The sequence below is a fragment of the Triturus cristatus genome, chromosome 4_1 (genome assembly GCF_964204655.1).
Source record: "Triturus cristatus chromosome 4_1, aTriCri1.1, whole genome shotgun sequence".
Classification (NCBI taxonomy): Eukaryota; Metazoa; Chordata; class Amphibia; order Caudata; family Salamandridae; genus Triturus; species Triturus cristatus.
Genome location: NC_140585.1, coordinates 1,198,143,298 through 1,198,165,481, shown reverse-complemented (window position 1 = coordinate 1,198,165,481; position 22,184 = coordinate 1,198,143,298). Strand labels below are relative to the sequence as shown.

Here is a 22,184-nt window from a genome sequence, read left to right as displayed (position 1 = left end):
CTACCCGCTAGCACTACCGCCTGTGTCCCAGCCACTATCTCTGCAGCCCCTGTTTCCTTCCTGTCCCTTGTTTCTTGGAGAATCCACACAACTCTCCTCCCAGGCAGCAACACAACTGCTTCAGTGCTTACGAATCTGCAACACTTGGAGCGTTGAAACAACGTATACAACACCAACAGATCACACATCAGGGCAGGCGACACTCTATGACAGCTAATCTCAAAAACTCCACAGTACAAATCCACTCGTCCACCCCCCATTACACATCCTACCTTAATCCACTACACCACATGCAAATCAAAGCTTTTCACATTGTACAATGCCAAACACAAATCTACAAACCATCACCAATTAACAACTCAGGTTGTGCCCTACACATGACACATATACAAGCGTTTGTCCCTACAGCCCGTCGATAACACATTTTCACACTTACACTGTCCAACTCACACATCACATTACAAAGCACCCAATAGGACATAACAAGCCCTACACCCTCCGTATCCAACACAACTTATTTTATTAATAATAATCATCATATAACATCAATAGGCTAACACCCACCTCAGGATGACAAACTCAACGCACCACTCCACAAATACCAAACCAAAAATATTTACACAATGGATCGCATCACGCATACAAAAACCCACACAAAGGAATATACAGAAAGCAGCACCCACACACCACTCAACACTACACAACAAGTCCTTACCTCCATCACATGCACACATATATCACAAATAACACCCTAATCCAACATCACCACATCCACAGCTGACCTCACGGGCACAATCAGCACTCACACCATGGCTGCATACTCTACAACCATTCTACCAAACAAAGCCATAACTTATGATACCTCACAGCCAACACAACTTCACTGCCAAACAACAGGTCTCACCAACCCTACCTTGAAAACTGGTGTGAGTCTTGATTCTTTTAGTCATACTTCAGCTTATAGTAATACGTTTGGGCAACTGGGCAGGAAGCAATCAGTCGAATTTCTGAATTCAAACTTCTTGCCACCAGCAATCTATGAGGGGGGGGGTAAGTAAATACTCTTATTTTATACCTATGCTAATATAGGGTATTGGTTTGAACTCAGGACAGGTAGTGTATTTCAGCCACTTGGCCAGACAAAGAAAAACAACTACTTAATATGGAATCCCTTTCTTACTTTCAGCAATTAGGCAGAGGAGAATCGTTTGGTGTCTTCCCATCCTTTGTGATTGGTTGGTTGAGAGGACTCACAACATATTCTTGGGCATTGTGGTACTTAGTACACATACAAATTACTTTTCCTGCGCCATCATTTTAATTCCTCGCCCTAATGAGAATTTTATGGTACCGAGTCATATGGAGAAATCAGATCTGTTTTTATTTCTGGTGTTCAAGTACAAGGGATCAGTCAAACGTGGGGGTGCACTGTGTAGTCAAGATGCAGGGGTCCCTAGGACCTGCAGCGCTATACCCATTTAGCCGAAGGTCTATGAATATGTGACACGTGGGGGCTGGAGAGGCCCGAACCGCTCAGCAGGGTGGTTGGCCTCTTCATTTTCTGTTACGCCATTGGTTCGGGTCGGTGCACCACAGTGACCAGGGATATGGGGTCTCGTTTTGAATTGGCCATCCAGGGGTTATGGAAAGATAGGCAGGCCTCCTACTTACTCAGTAAGTCAAGCATGGGTAATGAGTATCCAAATAATCCCTAACCCGAGAGAGAGCGCACAATGGCTCTCGGGAGGCGGCGAGGGCCGCATTCACTCCGTGAGCGAGCGGCAGGCGCCAGGCTCCTGCACAGGCGGTACCAGAGGTACGTGTCCCCGGCTGGGCGGGGGTCGGGCCCAGTCTGCCAGGGAGCAGCCCCTAGAGCCCGCATTAGTACTCACCCGATTCCTCCACGTCTCGTGCAAATACGGGAGCCGATCAGGATCCTGCATAACGCTCAATTTGTCCAATCAGACTTCCCACAGCAAGTGTCCTTGAAGTTCGCGCCTACGGGTGAGAGGGGAGGGGTGCGGCAGGTGGGGATTTCCGACGTCTTTCCTGCTACTTTTGGCAGCAAGCTTAACCTCCGTCTGTTTTTTACTTGATAAAGCAAAGTCTATCATTCAAAGTTTCTCTTTGAATTTTTCACTCCGGCAGCGTAACGCAAAATGACACGCGCCCCCCCTTCAGAATGTGATGAGGGGCCCACGAATCTCTCATATCTCACAGATGTTCATTAAACGTGGGCTGAATGTGCCCCCTTGAAGGCTTGGGAGCTCCATAGAGGGAGGGTTGCCACCTTTCCAAGAGAAAAATACCTGCCATTTGTTGATGATTTAAGTCTGCAAAGGCCCCGCATGCTACTAAATAGGACTTTAAACAAAATCTAATGTATGATTCTTAACATGACTTATATGGCTTTGTTTATTTTAATTACTAATCAGGGAGGTCGGGCACCCCTGCGCCGCAGGGGTCTGCATTATGCCCCTGCATCTCTCTTGAGTAACCCTCTGGCAGACCTGCGCCTGAGAACTAGTAAATGGTGCGTTATCATAAATGTTCTTTTCTTATTCGCGGAGATCTCAAGATCTCCATCTTTACACGCGTGTGGAACACACAATCTAGTTTTTTTTTCTTTACTCTCGGGTACTGGAGTCTTCGGTTTATAACGAGAGGAGCAGTGCCGCAAGCCCGTGCATACAAAGACAAAAACTCTGCCCTGGATGAGCTGTTCATGCACTAAATGTGGAAACTTGAGGGCTCTCTTTTCATCAGATAACCCTGGCCCACGATTGCAAGAATACCTTGCATGACCAGAGATTTCACGTAGCATTATGGGAACCACACACCCGCCCAATCGCCTACATACCCTCTCGGGTGATCAGTGTGTTACACAAATCAACAGAACATAACCATATCACCCGTAACAGATCACCCAATTCTTCCTTTTCTGTGCATTGCGTTACTTGCAGCTTTATTCCTCACATTGTAATTGTATTGTAGTTGAATTTAACACTTTATACCCCCAACAAGGCACTGCAGCACAATTGTGGTTGGGCACCAGGTGAGTCCTTGTGAGTGCGTGTGAGTGGAAGAGTGAGCGCTTCTTATGTGGCCTCTATGGGTCGTTATAGTTTTGATGTGCCTGAGGACCAGAGTTGTGCTTTTATCATGATTTGTTGCTACGCTTAGGTACGTAGATGACGCTTAAGTATAGAGCCAGTGAATATGTGGGTGAAGAGTGTGTGAGCGCCTTCTTGTCTAGGGTGTGCATCTAAGGCAGAGAAGATGTGCTCTAACAACCAAAGCTGCCGACTTTTCAACTGGGGAACTAGGTCTGAGTCCCGGCGTTGGCTTAACATGCTGTGATTCTGGGCAAATGACGTAATCTCCCCGTGCCTTTTAAAAATGAATCTGACCTTGCATAATGTAATCTGGTGCTCATGTAATCCACTCCAGTGCCTTATGGCCGAGTTAGCACTATATATTACTGCAAAAAAAAAGGTCTGTCCAAATCACGCAAACATGAGGCTGTTTATGCTTTGTTGAAGTAATCTAGGGTGCATGCAAGAGTAGACATAGTCATGCAAGCAGGCAGACATTTACCACGTTGGAATGGTCTGCATTATTTAGTTGCAGGAGTAAAAGTATCTGGATGCACCATGATAACACATTACTAGCTTGCGCCTTGCTAGGGATAACTCAAGATCTCTGCATGCCTCCTAGTGAATCTCTCAGTTGGACTGCTTGCATTTTGGCAACTATAACTCCTTTGGTGCATTGCAATACAGAATTCCAGTATGTTACTTTGTGTTACAAAAACATACTTCCTTTCAATCTTACTTCTTGAGAGGTATGCATTTCACAGCTCGCCCAATTCGTGGTAAAAATTTGATCAGTTTAACTTTTTTGCACATTTATCCTTGAAGGTCTGAGATTCACCTTCCTTCTTTTGACTAAAATTACCCTTGTCCAGTCCAATCTGTTTACTATTTGGCAGATGTTTTTCTATATATTTTCATTAACTATTAGTTTCATGTGAAGGGTTTCTAACTTAATGTTAACTTAAGTTGTGATAGACAAAGTTATATAGTGTGCATCTGCCTTTACTGTGCCAAGCAGTCCCATGGGGGTTTGGTACCTTCCCACTCTGATTTAGCAGATTCTGACACAGATCAATGTCAGCTTTGGTTGATAAGTTGTGATTGTATTGCATTGTTTTTTAATTTATATAGCGTTAACTACCCCTGACGAGGCTTTGAAGTGCATTAAACTGGGCAGCATGCTGCTCAGAAAACCCACAGCAAGTGGTTTATCGTGGGCGTTAATATTGGTTAATGTGATTAGTCTTGTGCTCTCAAGGCAACCATTCCATGAATTTACTCCAGAGTCTTTGTGGTGGATTCTATTATTAGGAGTTAGTTAGATGTGTTCATTAGTTAACGGAAGGAGTAGGTGAGTTAATGCAGGACTTAAATTGGGTACAAAAGCTCTTTGGAAAAAAAGTATATTAAGAGCGCCAACAGAAAACATGCAAAGACAAATCGTGTAAAGTTAGCAAAAGAAAATAGTTTTAAATTTTTTCACTTATCAACATCTCACCTCGGGTTTAGGTATTTTCAGGATTACTTTTCATCAGGCCAGACATAACCGTCATATGTAAAAGGGAGAAGGACGGGTATTAAACAATTATATAAACAGAAAAAAGGAAACCAGACAAGGTCAAGGCTAAAAAAATACATTTAAGGGAGTCTCTCTCCCTCTTAAAAATAGACTTCTTTGCCATCTTTCCTGTTTCTACATCTTTGAGCGTGAGTTTCTCTAGGTGTTCTATGTTATAGCTGGTGTTTTAATCGCTAGTTTATTTCCACATTGCACTATGTTGTCTGGAGGTCTCTTCTGCCCGGCTGAGCTGGAAACCAAACTCTGCTTTAGGAAAAATGTTCACAGTGGCCCCACACCACAGGAGGCTGCGTATAGAATTGGTCCATGGGTGCATAGTTGGGTCCTGGAGAACATATTGCTCTGAAACCAGCCCCACCAGACTGCAGCCTACCGGGGGAAATGCAAGAGTAGCAGAATGCCCTTTCAGTGTCTGCCCAACTGGAGTATTGTCCTTAGGTCAGGAGCCATCATCTGGAATACTGCTCCAAGTTCCAGATGCATCAGATGGATTGTTGTGTCCATAGTAACTTTTTTGTTTCATACTTTAAAAGACATAAATAAATATACAAAGTTATTTATAAAGTGCAAACTTGCTTTCCTTACAATTATAGCAAAAGAATGACTAAAATAATCCAATAAAAATATTCAGTTCAAAGGCAATTGATATGGTACAATCCATATAGACTTTCTTCTAAAAATACGATCATAAAACGAATTTCCTGCCACTCCCACCAGAGGTGGATAAAAACAGAGCAGCCATAAAAGTAACTTCTAGTCCATGCTGGAGCTACATTATGACTGTAGATTTTTTATAGGCGCGAACACCAGCTGGCTTGGGGGGGAGGGGCACAAAAATATAGACAATTCATAGCAATATTACTAGACCCAAACCATTCAACCACATGAACGTCTGAACTTTAATTGTTGCTTGTCCTTGTTGCTTTCTAGGCTAAATATATATATGCTACTACTGTCAAATAAATTTACTTTAAGTCAGAGCGCAGGGGCTGCTCCGCAGCGCCGTATGTTATACTTTAAAAACAAAGGTCGTAGGAAGTTTCCTTCGGGCTTGCAATGTGCTAGTACATAACAGCATAAAGTGAGCAACTGTTTCTGGGCTTCCTAGTGCACAATTACAGTTATCTGTATGCAGTAAGGTTATTTGTCGTCATCCATTTTTTGAGATTCCAACAGCATCTGTAGGGTTCCACGCCTAAATTTAAGGTATAAGGCTCTTTTCTCTACTGGAAATAGCATGTCCATATAAGGCTCGAAGCAGGGGCTCTGGTTTGAACTTTAAATAGTTTGTAAAAATAATGTTTTCCTTAGCTTGTTCCTTTGAACTCACTTATTCCCAGTACTGCTTTTTTACGGTTTGAAGTGCGTTCTTACTCATCTGCTCAGGTTTGACCCATAACTCTTCACACTTAGTTGTAGTAAGAATGTTCTTTATGTACCTAAACCATGGGAGGAAGTCCTGTTTCTGGCTTCTTCAATTATCAAGGAGGAGCTTCAGAAACACAGCCAAGGTAGGATTGTCTCACACTTGGACTTCGCTCCAAACAAGGCGAAAGTCTGTAAGATCTAATTTGTCCATGCCCAGTTCTGATCTTAATGCTGCCATTGGGTTCCCAGGACCTAAGCAAAGCATGTAACGTAAAAAGCAGTTATATGTTACTTGTAGGGCAGGCATGTTGTATATCCCTATATTTCTGCCCCACACAGACTAGCTGCAAGATCTATAGATTTATAGGCGTTTAACGCCGGCTTGTTTAAGTGATTGCCAATATTATTTGAGAATCTTCGCACTGCACCGGCTTGTTGACTCAATATCACCTTGCTTTTTGCTATATGTTCAGCCCAGTTAAGGTGGTCATCAATACGTATGCCCAGAAAGTTGTAAAATCGGACTCATTCAAGTGGTTTACCATAGATTCGTAAAAGGGATATACGTTTTACTTTGGGTTTGATGATCATGAATGTAGTTTTTTTCCGTATTGATATTAAGTTTCTTATTTTGGCAGAAGTGCTCGAATCCAAATAGGCGATGCATTGAGTTTTCTGTGCGAGCTAGTAGCACCGCATCGTCTGCAAAAGTAAGATTGGAATATATTCATCCTGTATTTTGGGGACATCGAGGTTGAGGTCAATGAGGAATTTACATGTTCCATATTTATCAGGTAATCCTTGTTTTTCCAATATGCTTCATACGATCAGGCTTTCAACACAATCAAAAACAGTCTTCAGATCAGTGAAGACCATATATAATGCAGAATTCCGCAATACCGCCTACTTTAGGCATAACAGGTAAAGCCTCATCACTCGATCCAATCTGCTTTGCCTTTTATGGTAGCCTACCTGGAGATGTGATATGATGTGATTATAGTCCATCCAGGCTCTCAAGCACCGCAATAGCAGTTTCCTAAAGATTTTTCCCACACCATCCAAGAGCGCAATTGGGCGATAATTGGCTGGGTTGTCCCGCCTCCCTTTTTTGTGATTTGAGACAACAATAGAGGTCTTCCATGAATCAAGAAAATTCCCTTGGGTCCATATCCCATTAAAACCAATTGTTAAGGCTTTGACCACAAGTCCTGGTTGTTCTTGAATACATCAGTGGGAATTCTATCAAGACGTGCAGCTTTTTGAGGTTTTTGGGCCTGTATGGTGCTAGCTACCTCTCTCTCATGAAAGCCATCTGCGCCAACCTCTGAAAGTGTGAGCCAAGAATTTACCTGTTTACTCTCCTCTATGACTCCCTCTTGCCCCAAATTTGTTAGAGAGTCTTCCGAATGTTTTTGATACATGGAGGAAAAATGCTGTATCAAGCTCCCAGGGCTTGTGGGGCGCTAGAGAGCGCACGGCAAGATGGCAGCACCTTAGTGAGGCTCTGCCCGGCTGAGCTCCTATTCATGTATAAGCCGCCTGTCAACAGCTGTATCCAAGCCTCCTGCGCCCCTGCCCTGCGTTGTGAAGCCCCCTGGAATATCCTGGGCAGGTTTGGGCCACTGAGGAGCACCACGACGCCATGAACGCTGTGCTGATCGGATCCGGCGGCGCCTCTACAAAATGGCGGCAGCCGCCGGACCCTGAGAGCGGATCATACCTGCTGCCGTGGCCGCATCTGAGACTGGAGGCGTGCGCTCCTTGCTGCGAAGCCTGTGTGGAGTATAGCGCTGCCTGAATCCTACCAGCGATATCCCCTGGAGTGGGCGACTGCAAGGAGGTGTGCCGCTCTCTGCGTGGTGCACGAGGAGCTCCGGCCTTGCCCACGTTGTGTGGGCGCTAGAGAGACCTGCCACGCTAAGGGGGACTGCGAGACGGCCTGGTGTGCGGAGCGTTGCTGGCGCTAGCTGCGGTCAGTGGGGGGCGGCTCGTCCCCGGCTGCGGAGGCGGGCTGGGGGCATGCTGCGGCCTGCGAGCTGGGGCTGGTGGCATGAGGCACGGCGGCTGCACCTTCTCCCTGGCGCCGCATTGCTGATCCGCCGCATACAGCTGGGCCTGGGCTGCTGGTGGCGGCGGGACCCGAGGGGTGGGTTCTGGTGAGCATCGGTCCTACACAGCCTCTGAACACCCTGTCGAGCTGCCGCTGACTGCACGTTCCTCCCTGGGGAGCCTCGGACTTGCATGGGGGCTGCATTGATGATGGGCTGATTCTGCCCACACGGGCCTGCATCGAGATACTCCCCGCCACATAGCAGTGCATGTGGTTGCTGCTGTACTGCGTTGCTGCCTGGATTGGGCCCTGGCTTCGTGTGGCTACCTGGTGACCTGGTGGGACATGCTGCATTCTCGTCATTGCTCCGCTTTGGGCCCTGTTTTACTTGCTTCGGTTTCTCTGTGTTCCCCGTGGAGCTGGCCGTGGGCGGATGACCTACACCCTGTGACTGCTGAGTCTAATTATTATACGCGCTGGTTAGTAGCTCTTGTAGAGGGGCTCTATCATATAGAGGAGGCTCTCGCGTGCGCTTTGATACGCTTTGGCCTGCTGGTGTGGCTGTCATTGGTCCCTGGAGCTCTGCTTGTGCCACGTTGCTGGGCCTGGAGGGGATCGGGATGGAGTGCATGTGACGCCTTTATATCAGGATCTGCCACCATTGTTACCTCCTTAGTGTGCCCGTGAACGTTTTTTCTCCTTGGTCTGGCGAGGTACTGACTGACGGTTGATACTGGGCTCCCTGGAAGGGTCACCCGCTTTGGCCCTGTACTTTGGTGTTTGAATGGCACGGTTTCAGGCAGAATGGGGAGGGCAGATAAGACTCAACCTCGCCTCACATTTGAAGCAAGTAAGTCACCCAGAACCCCACAAAATGCTGCCTCGGATTCTGAGGCGGATGCCCAGAAAGGAGGCCCTTCGACAATAGAAACAACGGTGTTGGCCATGCAATGTAGTCTCCAATCCATAGAGGGCACTATGGCAGTGGTACATCAGCGCCTCAACCACATGTCGTCCCAACTTGAAAAGCAAGGCGCCCGGGTGGGGGAGGTTGAGCAACGTGTGTCTGCAACTGAAGATGGTCTGAGTGAGGTGGCAGGGAAAACACTCAATATGAAAAAGGTTCTCTCCCTCATCCAGGCCATGAATAAGGACTTGGAAGCCCCTTCCCGCCGAAATAATATTCGAATTACAGGACTGCCAGAATCTACGAATGTGGGCAAAATGGAGACCTTCGTTGAGAACCTGATTAAAGACATTTTTGGCACTGAACTTCTTTCCGCCATGTTCATTATTGAGTGGGCCCACCGCTGCCTTGCGGCCCGGCCGGTCCCGGGAGCTCCAACCCGCCCTGTTATTGCACGGGTGTTGAATGATAGGGACCGGGACGCCATTTTGCGCATAGCCAGAGATTAGGGCACTATTGAACACCAAGGTAATACACTCTCTTTTTCCCCTGATTTTACTGTGACGGTGCAGGCTGCACGCAGGGAATTCGGGGCTGTTAAATAGTTCCTACATTCTGAAGGTGTCCCTTACGCCATGTTATACCCTGCTCGCTTGAAGATAGGCCCGGGTGGAGACTTAAAGATTTTCACTAACCCCAAGGCAGCGCTAGAACATGCCAAACACCACGACGGCATGAATCCCAGACACTATCTGAATCTGAGGAACAGTAGGAATGCACATGGATACTTTGTCATGTCATGTTGTTCTACAGGGCAGACTTGTATCTCAGTTGTTGAAAGTTTTGACTTTTATGCATTCCATGTTTATCCTCCCTTCACAGGCGGACAATATAGAGATACTTTCATTACTCCCTTCAGTGCTCTACTGTTTTGTATGGGGCGTTATACTGTATTATGATCAGGCACGAATGTTGTTTAGCTTAGCCACCTCCTTCTTGTTAGGAGGCTAGTAGCACTCTGACGCCCCCAATGGGACTACCCCACTTACAATATACACTGGTTTTCTATGTTTGGGGTTGGGACAGGGAGGGTTGGGATGGCTTTGGCGAGTTGGGGACGCTGAAGTGAGAGGGCACGGGGTGGGCGTGGAGTGGGGGGACCGGCACTTTCCGTCTTGTTTTTGGCGTATTCACCTTTTCATTTGCAGGAGCAGGCACACATTTTTTTATTCCCCCATCTGACAGATCTATAATTACTCTCATGACTTAGTGAGTGGTAAAGAGCGACTGTTAACTTGGAATGTCCAAGTTCTAAACACCCCCAGAAAGATTTGCTCCATTTTTGCTTCTCTAGACAGAATGAATGTCCAGATAGTCTTTTTACAGGAAACCCACCTCACAAAACTGTCCAAAAGATATGTCGGAAATCGGTGGGCGGGGGTGCGTGTGATGTCCTCGTATTCCAGTTATGCAAGAGGGGTAATGATCCTGGTCAAACGTGGGGTCCCATTTTCGATTATTCGCACAGACACGGATGACTCAGGCCGGATTGCGCTATTACATGGGCAATTGGGTGGAGCGAGTGTGTTGCTAGTGAATGTGTTCGGGCCGAATATCGACGATCCAGCCGTCTTTTCTGATGTATGGCATCACATCCCTAGCTTTCAGGAGGCGGAGATAGTCTCGGGCGGTGATTTTAATGCTTGCCTGGATATGACTGTGGAACGCATGGGTAGCGAGACTTCGCGGCCCAAGCAGGCTTCTGAGGTGTTGCTGGGACTGATGGATGCTTGCCGTTTGTGGGATGTGTGGCGATTGCAGCACCCCGGGGCGCGTGAGAGCACCTTTGTTTCCTCTGTTCATGGGACCTGGTCCCGCCTGGATTTCTGGCTGGCCACTGAGGTTGCGTGTACCTGGGTGGTGGATGTCCGTCATATGGCTCGAACACTCTCGGACCATTCTCCTGTGCTCTTGGAGCTGCAGGTTCCCGCGTGCCAGCGGCCTCCTTTCAATTGGCGTTTGCAGCCATCCTCGTTATCAGACCCCGTCTTTAAACATGAGATTGGGGAGGCTATTCATAATTTTTTTAAGGAGAACGAGGGCTCGGTTGATTGTGCGGGCATCCTCTGGGAGGCACTTAAGGTGACTATTAGGGGGTGTGCAGGGGGGCGCAAGCAGGCGTCTTGAGGGACTTGAGGTGTAGGATTAATACATTTGCTGCAGAAATCTCTGCTTTAGAACGATCCTACGATTTGGACCCTTCCCCATCGACACTCCGGGATTTGGTCACTGAACACAATGACACAGTCGATCAGGAGATGGCCCATAGGTATAGACACAGTCAGGCTCATTATTATGGCGAGGGGGGCAGACCTAGTCGCTCCCTGGCTCAGAAGCTGGCTAATTCACGTAGCCAGGACTACATTAAAGAGATTCTTGATGAGTCGGGGGAGGCACATTATACTACGGCGGAAATTGGTGGGAACATACTGGACTTCTATGCCAATTTGTATGCAAATAGGACCGTGGTACCACAGGATGAGATCCATGAATACCTAGATGACGTTGCTCTTGGGTGGCTGTCTTCGAATCACAGGGAATATCTTATGCAGCCTTTTGACGCGGAGGATGTCAAGCTTGCTATTATGTTCCTCCCCACATGCAAGGCTACAGGATTGGACGTCTCCCTAGTGAGTTTTATAAGTCTTATGTGGATGTGCTGGCACCCAGACTTCTTGAGGTCTTCGCGGAGGCATATGAAGCCGGCCAAGGCATCTAATTGCTGTGACTCCTACAGGCCCCTCTCCACTATTAATATTGACGCTAAGATTTTAGCCAAGATGATTGCTATTCGTTTACAGCCCTTGGTTCCCCGGCTAGTGCTTCCTGACCAGTCAGGGTTCGTGCCCGCCAGGTCTACCACGCACAATTTATGCACACTATTCGCCACGCTGCACTATTTCGACTTGATTCCCTCCAATGGGATTACATGTTTACAGTCCTCACGAGAATGGGTTTTCCCCCATTCTTCCTCCAGTGGATTAGAGTCCTGTACACTGAGCTGGCAGCCAGGGTTCGTGTTAATGGTTGTGTGTCGTCGGCCTTTCCCATTGGAAGGGGCACGCGGCAGGGTTGCCCCTTGTCGCCGATGCTTTTTGCTCTGGCTTTAGAGCCTCTCGCTTGCAAGCTCCGCCAGTTGCATGCGTCGGCGGCATGGAGGTTCCGGCAGCGCCCACTTATAGTCTCGCTTTACGCGGACGACATGTTCTTATACGTTCGCCGAACCTGCAACCTACCTTCCAGCATTGCTTCACGAATATGTGAAATTCGAACGCTTCTCTGGCTTAGGGATCAATTGGGCTAAGTTGACTGTATTCCCTCTGACGGCTGGCACTCATGAGATCACATTGGATTTCCCGTTGTCCTGGACCCAGTACCCGGAGAAATACCTGGGTGTTTGGCTACATAGGGACCCTGAGCATTTAATATCCATGAATTATGGCCGCACCATCTCTCAAATTACAGACAGGGCTGCGCGCTGGGCCCAGCTGCCCCTCTCGCTTACAGACCGCATTGCGGTGATCAAAATGTCCATCTTACCCAAATTATTGTACCTATTTGTGAACATTCCTATTCGTTTGAATCTCTCTCTCTTCAAAACGTTGCAGTCTGCCCTGCTGTCGTTCGTCTGGGGGGATGGAAGCCTCGATGTAGCTGGAATACTCTTGTGCAACCATTTGACCGTGGCGGCTTTGAGGCACCAGATATGCATCTCTACTATTTATGCGCAACGGTTCCTACCCCACACAGCGATAGAGGCAGATGCTATCCTCTGTCAAGAGACTATGCTCTCTTACCTTAAGTTCATGCATAGTCAGGTTCGTGGAGACGCAAGGGACCAACTTCCCAATTCCTTATGTAGTAACCAGTGAATGTGAAATCACTAAAGTTAAAATATAAGGACTAGGGCCGGACTGGATACTGGACGTTGATGGCTCTTGTTGTCGACCTGCGAGGCAACAAGGTAACACAAAGGTAAGTAAAGACTCTTATTCTACAACGTAGCCCCCTTTTACACTTCTCTACTCTAATCCCCTCCCTTGGAAAACCAAATCCTACCTGCGATCTGGAGCTGATGCTAGAAAATGTCCTAGTATGTCTTTATGCGGCTGCAGTGGTTGGTCTATGCGGTCTGTGATGAAACTTGTATTTAGATGAAGTGTTTCTTATCAGTCTCCAAGGAAAACATCATCTTAAATGGAAAAAACACTGGCGTTTACTGTGGGTTCTTATTATTAGCTACTGATGACTTCTTAACATTAAAAGCGAGTTCTTTCAAAATAATACAAGCAACACTTGTTATCATTAGCTTTACTTGTTTTTTGCTTCTTCTGTTCTTCTTTCCACATTTACCTTTTAGTAGTCTAAACAAAATGACAAGAGACTCTACGCGACAACATAACGTTTTTTCTAACACAGAACTAAAATTAAAAAGGAGATAACTATGAAATATGTCCCAGAAAGTTCAAGAATTACAAATGTCCTCTTGTGTCTAATTCCTTCTTAATGTGAAAAAGAAGTGTCCAAAAATTATTCCTTTTGCAGGATTCTGTCTTGCGACGGGCGCCTATGAGGAAATCATTGTACTTAGCTTTGTCTGTTCTTTTCTTTTGCAGGTATCGGTTCGGTGATTGCTGTACTCACTCTGCTGTTTTCGGAAAGACGAGAAGATCAAAGAAGCCTGAACCGCGTCGTCCAAAATTGGTAAGTACATTGCGATGCAACTCCGGTCCTGAAAGCTAACGAAGGCTAAGCGCCTTCTAGAAGCTGGGTGTGGTCTTAAATACCATGACCCAGGCGCGCAACACCCATTGGACTCAAAGGGCTTCAGCCCCCCCCCCCCCCGTCGTGTGCGGCAGCCCGGGATGAGACACCTTCCCGGGCAAAAAAGCAGCCGCACCCGAGCACTTCACAGGTCTTTAAACGACCATTTGCATGTTAATGAGGCCTTGCTGTTGTTTCACCCCTTCTAAGAGCCCCTGCAGCTCCACTCTGCCAGTTGCTTAAAGCTCAGCCCCCCCCCCCCCCGAAATTTTTGCTCAGCCCCCCATCCCCCCCCCCCCCGAAATTTGGCTCTAGTTGCGCCTCTGCCATGACCACACCCAAGAAGGCCGCTACATTGGTTCACGTAGTACGTGAACGTCTCAGTCCAAGCGCTTGAGTTTTCCGTGCCGGCTGCAACTGCGATCACAGAAACCAAGCGTTCATCTCCAAAATGCGCCCCCCGCAACCCAGTCCTATCGGAGCTCTCAGGAAAACGCATGCAGAGATACCAGTCTTAACGAAGGGCTCGATACAAGATACAATATACAAGAAATACAATGTAAATTAAAAACTACACCGTGACTTAAGCATTTCTTAATCATGAATACAAAGCACACTCATATTATGGTCATATGACAATAAACAGAATCACATCCTAACACATTAAACCTTCTAGGCAGTGCTGGATGCACGGGAAAGGGGTGGGTTTCTTTGATAGTGTCACTTTTGCACAGCGCTTGACACGCCAGTGCTATGTATATCTTGACATCCTCCCACTGCCGCTTGTGGCGGCAGCCCTTTCGGGTGCTGACGGGGGCCCTCGGACAGAGATTAACCCAGTGCTATGTACCGCCGGGCCTGGCGGCCCCTTGCCCGAAGGGCACAGCTAGACTACCTTTATGCTCCAAAACTGCCTGTTGCGACTCATCCAGATATCTCTGCGACGTGGGAGCGTTCTGCCCTGCGCGCGCTGCAAGTGGTCAGGGTTGTGCAGATGGGTGACCTGTACAAACATGGCCAGTTCCGTTCACTACAGGACATTCAGGCGGGTTGAACTCCCAGCCCGATGCTGTGCTTCACATATGTCAGGGTGTGACAGGCGGTCAAGGCATCTGCCCTAATTATTCAGTGGAACCACAGCCATTGCGCGCAGTGCAGGCGGTGCTAGCTGGTGCCGAGCATAAGGGTCTGATCACTAGGCTATACGCTGCATCCCAACGTAAGAACGATCCAGAAGAACACCCTTCATATCTTAAATGGAACGCAGCCTTGGGGCACACCTTACCACTTGAACATTGGCAGTTCTGCTGTACGCTGACTGGGCGCCTCACTGTCAATTGTAATTTGCACATCATCCATTTCAAGTTTTTACATCAGTTGTATTACACTCCATTGCAATTGCGGAAATATGGTTTGCGTGACACAGCCTGTTGCGTGAGGTGTGGACATGCAGATGCTGACTTTTTGCATCTACCATGGCAGTGTACGGGGGTAGCTGCCTTCTGGGTTAATGTGGTGACAGAAGTGGTGATGGAAAGAGTGCGGTGTGTGCCAGAGGTGTGCCTGCTGGGAGATGCGAAGTCCCTGAAACCGTGTAACCGGCGACTGGTTGCTGTGGCGACATTACTAGCCAAGCGAGCTGTGGCACAATGTTGGGGTGCCAAGAACCTCCCTACAGTTTGGAAATGGGTCCGGGATCTAACCTTCTGCAGGGAACAACTGGAGACCTATGCAGAGGACCTACCTGAGTCTTCTCGTCCTAAAGATTTCTGGGCCCCACTGACGATGTATCTTTTGAGTCATCCCAATCTGTGAAGTGTCCTGCTCCTTGCTTTTTGTTTTCTTTCTTTCTCTTTTTGTTCTGTGCCTCGATGGGGATTGTCTCAATTTGATTCACACGATGTGTTATTATATATGCCTGTCAATAATGCTCCAGAGCATCTGTTTATATGATGTCACATCTTTTCCAAGTGTCGAGGGGGGGAAGGGGGGTTGGGGGCAGGGTGTTAGTTGGCTCTCCGAGCAGTTGTTTATGTTTGCGCTACCTCTTACTGCTGCATTTATACTTAAAAAATGCTTGTATTATTTCGTGGTAAGAAGACGCTGATGGCTCCTCTTGGGAGCATGTGTATTGTAATTGCAAGCTTTCAATAAACAAATAAAACAAAAAAAAGCTCCCAGGGCTTATATTTGCTTCCAGCTTTTTAGTCATGCCTTCGGTGTTCCATTTTATAATTTCTCAAAATGTTTTAGCATTTTCCCATCGATTGCTGCCCGGTTTGCTTGCCATGCCTTGAGGTAATGATTACTTTTACATTTTTTAATTAATTACATTTAGGCCTTTCTAGCATCATGCAAGGACGCTTCACCATCCTGACTTAGATGTCAATATTTGAGTGCAGCAGATAGGTCGCTTTATAGTTTAGTACATTCTTCATTATACCAGTTCATGTATGAAAAATAAGCTATATTTTCACAGCTCCACTGTTGTGTTATCTCAATACTGAGCTTGGAACTTTAAGGAGGTTCCTAAAAGTGTTCAGCAGTGTAGACTCGGTTTCATGATTTTCATTTGTCGTAGTCGAATGGAGAGTCTTCCAAGTAGAATTCAAGTACAAATATTCCAATTCCCATTGGACAGTAGTTGTATGGATACTTTTCCTAATGATATTCAGAAACATCTTGCATCAATATGGGCAACACTTTGTATGTTGAATAATTTGAGTGTCCTTTGTTAGGAGAAGCTGGAGTTCTAATGGATCATGATCGCTCTCCACCACATTCCTATCAATTATGAAGTTCTGGGCTTCCATGTTCATGATCAGGTATAATGCTTTCACGCTTTCTTGTTCTAAATGTAGGTTTTGGTGGAATGCCTAGAATTAGTGTGTCAATTCAATGGTCTTAGTGCTAGGTCCGCTAGAATCTTACAAAGACACCTCCCTTTTTTCCTTGGTTTATGGATTCAATTGACCGGTGGCTGGAGCCCCCATACATTATCTTCATTCATCTCTGACTATTCTTTTTAAAAAAAAGATCTTTGTTTTAAGTTTTGAAGGCATAAAGACACGCATTTTTGGCAGTGACATGTACAGTGAGTATCTACTTTCGGCGGGAGACATTTCAAGAGTGCAGTGTTCTAGGGCACCCTCCTCTCCCCCCCATTGGTACAAAGTAAGAAGCATCCTGCAGAGCGACACGTTAACTCAATGTCCAACTACCTTGGAGGTCACTGGCTTCCTGCCTTCAAGGAGGGTGTCTTGCGTATCCCTGAGGCTCGCAGAGTCTTAGACGTTATCATAGGTACACCTCCGGAGTCTTATATATATAGTGAAGGGGCACCAGATAGCGTCAATTTTGCCACTCTGTCACGGACAATAGCTGTAAGTTTTTCCATTGCATTAGTTAACAACAACTTCCCCCACCACACTTTAAATGAAGGTACCTGTGGTTGCTTCCATAGTTGGGCCACACTCAAATGAGCAGCCGGTAGGAGATGAGAGTATAACTTACACATTAGGGTCATCGTGGGTATAGCCAAAGTTCTTCCAGGTCCCCCAGAAGGAGTAGGAGTGGGTCTGAGGGCAGGGACACATTAGTGATGGAGAGTATCGTGAGAAGGACCTTGTTTCAAAATATTTGAATTATTGGGCATGACCACCATGTATGTAAGAAGGTACCCCTATCTCCACAGCCCTTCCAGCATAGCTGGGAGCCTCCAAACATCCTGTGAGGCGCACAGGTGTGAGGTACCAGCTTGTCAGTATTTTGTAAACATTTTCTATATATTATAGGAAAATGGAGGACTTAGAAGCCCACTGCTAGATAGCCCCCCAGGTTTCCTCTGTAATGGTGCAAGCCAGTTCCCTCTCCCACTGTCACATAGGCATGTTTTCTGATGGGGATGAGGTCAGGAATATAACAACACAGCCAGGAGATTCCCCTATGTCAAATGCTGTTGGTATACATGGTCTCTCTTGGCATTTCATCCCTCTGTGATGTTCTATGGGTTAGATCCCGCCCCGCCCAGTATAGTGCCTGCATGACGCTATACGTATCCTGCCAGGTCAGGGCATATTCCACATTGAGTTCCTCCCTTGTCCGTAGGTCTCTGTCATTGTAGAAGTCTTTCAAAACAGATGACCGGCTCTGGTCCCAGCAAATGGGACCAGAGTCCAATTCGCACGGAGAGAAATCGGGGTTATGGGCCAGAGGAATTGAGTTGAATGGGTAAGTGGGAGATGCAAGTTTACATTTGTATGATGCGCCATTGTGTCAGTCGTTTGCCCGTCAGAGGCAAGGGAGGAGAGAGGCCCGTCCCAGTAGAGGCCGGGAGCCATAGGAGTTCACCAAGGGGGACTGGCGAGAAAACTTGTTCACCTGAACCCAGGTTTTGCCCTCTGGATCATAATTCCGATTAAGGGAAAGGCGTATCTGAGCTGCCAGAACATATGTTGCAATGTCTGCAAACCCCAGGCCCCCCTCAGATGTGGGACGTGGCAACTAAGACTTGACCGCCTTCAGGGACTTACCCTCCTGCACAAAATGAAGCATTTTACTACAGATCTATGATAGGGTAGATCTGGGAATATAATATGTACAAGAGGCAATGCATGAAGTTCATTTTGAGGCTATTTAGGCGGCCCAGCCAGGATATTTCTAACTTGCCCCGGTGGTAGAGGTTCTTGAACAAAGTTGTGATCAATGAAGGGATATTGCAGTCATATAGGGCGCTCGTTCGTGCTGGGAGGTAAATCCCCAGCTATGGGATAGAAGACTCCACTCATGTAAAGCCTCGATGTTGAATGGAATTGCAGTGGGTACCCTGAGGTTCTGCCACCCCCCTAGTAGTTGGAGTAATTGATTTTAGAGCCTGGCTCTGTTATGAAACAGAGTATGTCGTCTGAAAAAACAGCTAGATTGGGATCCTTAAGTCAATAAGGGACAGATTGGATCATCTGGAGGTGGAGCTTCGTAATCTTGAAAACCATTATGGGAGATAGGGGCACCTCGGCGCAGTTGCAAGAGATGCTCTGTGAATTCCGAGAAGAAGCCCAGAAGGAGGTACTATATTGTTCTGCTTGGGTTTTCGGATCAGATAGGACCCGCTCATCAGAGCCTCTCTAACCCAGCCAGAACGTTACCCTCTCCCTAGGGCCTATTCACAACAAGTAACCACCGATATATATATATATATATATATATCACCTAAGGACAGGGAATTCCTACTATATATATATATATATATATATATATATATATATATATATATATATATGTATCTAGACCTCTTATAATACAAGTGGCGGCCTCGCGATCCCAGACGGACCCAGGACTTCCTACCCAGACGGCAGCCTTAGCCTCGCGGTCCCAGACGGACCCAGGACTTCCTACCTAGACGGCAGCCTTAGCCTCGCGGTCCCAGACGGACCCAGGACTTCCTACCCAGACGGCAGCCTTAGCCTCGCGGTCCCAGACGGACCCAGGACTTCCTACCCAGACGGCAGCCTCAGCCTCGCGGTCCCAGACGGACCCAGGACTTCCTACCCAGACGGCAGCCTTAGCCTCGCGGTCCCAGACGGACCCAGGACTTCCCACCCAGACGGCAGCCTCAGCCTCGCGGTCCCAGACGGACCCAGGACTTCCTACCCAGGCGGCAGCCTTAGCCTCGCGGTCCCAGACGGACCCAGGACTTCCTACCCAGACGGCAGCCTTAGCCTCGCGGTCCCAGACGGACCCAGGACTTCCTACCCAGACGGCAGCCTCAGTACAAGTTCATCCTATGATTACCATAACATACAACAGGGGAATCAGTTTTACTATTTATCAGATCACACAAGAACTGCCAGTTTGAGCACAACCTGTTCTCTGGTTCGAGGGGCTCCTCTCTCCCTTATTCAGTTACCACTTACCTGATCAGGGTTAACATCTGTTCATGTCAAGTCACAGCTGACTAGAAGAATAGGCTACCCTCTTATACAAGAACACGCAGCACATGTTGATTCACTACAAACTGGATACTTTATTATTCATTATATACGCAATCACATAACATTACTGTGTAACACATAACCTGCAAAGAAAAGTGAAAGATTAGGTTGTACACTCTAATAAGAAAGGGGTCGACATCACCTTAGTCGTGTGTAGCCTGCACTCAATGGTCATCTAGGTTCCCTTCTCGTCTGTGCCTCGGCTCGCCTGGAGGTCACACCTCCGTAGTCACGGCTCCCTTCTCCGAGTCACTGGGACCTCTTCCTCATCGGCTACTCTCTCCTCTCTGGCAATTCTGCTAGAAGAGTATCTGTCTCTCGGTTTTTCTCCGCCTTCAAGTTTGTCATCTGTCTTCCCTGGAATAAGTAGTAGCTTTACTGCTAATGGCTAGATGCCGCCTACGGACTGAAGTAAGTGCCACGTAACTGCCTCAGACTTTCACTAATATAGAGGTACATTTTCCTCATGGAAAATTCCGGCCCGTAACCTGCCGCCCACCAAATTCTTGTACCTCCCCGTACCACGGACACTTTCCCAGCCGGCCGGCCTGATGTAGTGTCTTCGGCATGAAGAAAAATACAATCCTTCGATAAGGGCCGGTCTGAACCGGTTCTCTCCAAGCGAATAACACCTCATAACTAAAACATCCCCTTTAACCTAGAAGCATCTCAAGCTGCCGGAGCAGAAAGAAAGATGGAGTCTCTCCCGTTTGAGGCCTACCAGGCCTGAATTCAGCACGGCTCCATGAAATACCCTCACTACAGGGCAGGTTATCCCTAATACTAACGAATCTATCCCCTAGGATATGTGTGCAAGCCCTAATCTATGGGGAAGAACACAGGATCATGTCGAAGTGCCTAGTAAATAGGCTTCATTCACTACTCTAACCCTTAGGCTTGAATGGTAAGAGACTGAAGTCACCCTAATCACCCGTCAACACAATAGGGCCAGGAAAATCGAGCAGTACATTTCACCCTTGACTTCAGTCTATTATACATTCATTAAACAGAACTAACATCTGTGGAAGAATAATATGAAACAAAGCTAACTGATCTATGTCTAGTACCAAATGTGCAAAATTGAAGTAGTGAAGGAATACACTGAATAAAGCAACAGATAGAAATCAAAACAGCGATGGTAATCAGAATACCTCCTAATATTTGACGTAACAGATACAAATCAGGTAACCAATTAAAGAGCCAGTCAAACCAGCCCTGGTCAATGTGTTTTCTAACTTCCTCCGTCAAGTCATGTAGCTTGTCAATGTGAGCGCGAATGGATTGTGTATGATCAGACAAGTTAAAACAACAAAGACCCTCAAAATCAGAACAATCGTGTCCATGTTTAAGCAAAAGATAATCAATGGCCGCTCGATTTTGCAAGATGGCTCTCCGTTCACCCTGGGCGTCTAACAGCATGTCAGACATGACTGTAGAAGTATGATTAATGGATTTTACCATCCAGCAGGCCATTTTCTCAATAGATTTAGCATTATAAACCGCCAAAGCAGGAACACCAATAATTGAAATAGCCAGGCTAAGGTATTCAGACTTGGAATATAAATGCAAAGATGAGTCACAATCCTCCTGTAACATCACTGTATCTCGAATCACACGAGAATTGGCATTCGGATGTGACGAGAACATCAGTAAACTGAGTCTCGTAATGGCACAAGGGCCACCAGAAATATTTGCGGGGACATATGGCCAGGAAGTATTACCACATGAGAAAAGCCATCCGGCAGGTAGTAACATCGTGCGATAATGACTAGGGGTAACTACCAAACTCTTGCAAGTCATATTGTTCTGGACCGAAGCACATGTTTTCGGTGTCCTTTGAAAGCACAAAGTTCGCTCATGAAGGGTGAAGGAAGTAGCACCTTTCAATTTTAGACGCAGACATTCAGAAATTGCACTAGGATTACACGTAAGGAAAAAACACATATCTCCTTGTGTGATATTATAGGTAACTATTTGGGACTGGACGGGGGGTATCTGGTCTGGTAGTTCAGTACATAAGGGGCAATACGCATGGGTGGCAAAATCGCCCAGAAGAACATTGGGGCGAGCCTTTGAAATGTTGAAAATATTAATCAAAGTTTTCAGCGAAGCAGGGACAGCAACCAGACAGGTCGCTAAGATGTCGTGTACAGATCTCATCGGCGTCAAACAAAAGTGAGGGGCATCGGTCACCCTTTTCGCCAGTAAGGTCCAAAAGTTCGATGACGAATCCCACGCAGCGAGGGAACGCGACACTCGGGTGCGTAGCTCATCCCGGGTTGACGGGATTCCTCCTCTCTCGTCGAACCAACCCGAAAATAGTCCGACGACGACACATCCTGCAGCAACAGTCCAAAGAATGATCTGAAAG

General features: G+C 47.0%; 1 protein-coding gene across 4 annotated transcripts in view; it reads left to right on the top strand.

The window, feature by feature from the left end:
- SMAGP (small cell adhesion glycoprotein) overlaps positions 1–22,184 on the top strand; it is a 181,495-nt gene that overhangs the window by 138,283 nt on the left and 21,028 nt on the right. For 3 of the 4 annotated variants that reach the window (XM_085654489.1, XM_085654487.1, XM_085654490.1), the window contains exon 2: positions 13,676–13,763. The gene's annotated coding sequence lies outside the window, so the exon portion shown is untranslated. Of the gene's footprint in view, positions 1–1,778; positions 1,817–13,675; positions 13,764–22,184 lie in introns of those variants that run through there. The other variant, XM_085654488.1, reaches the window with a different exon arrangement.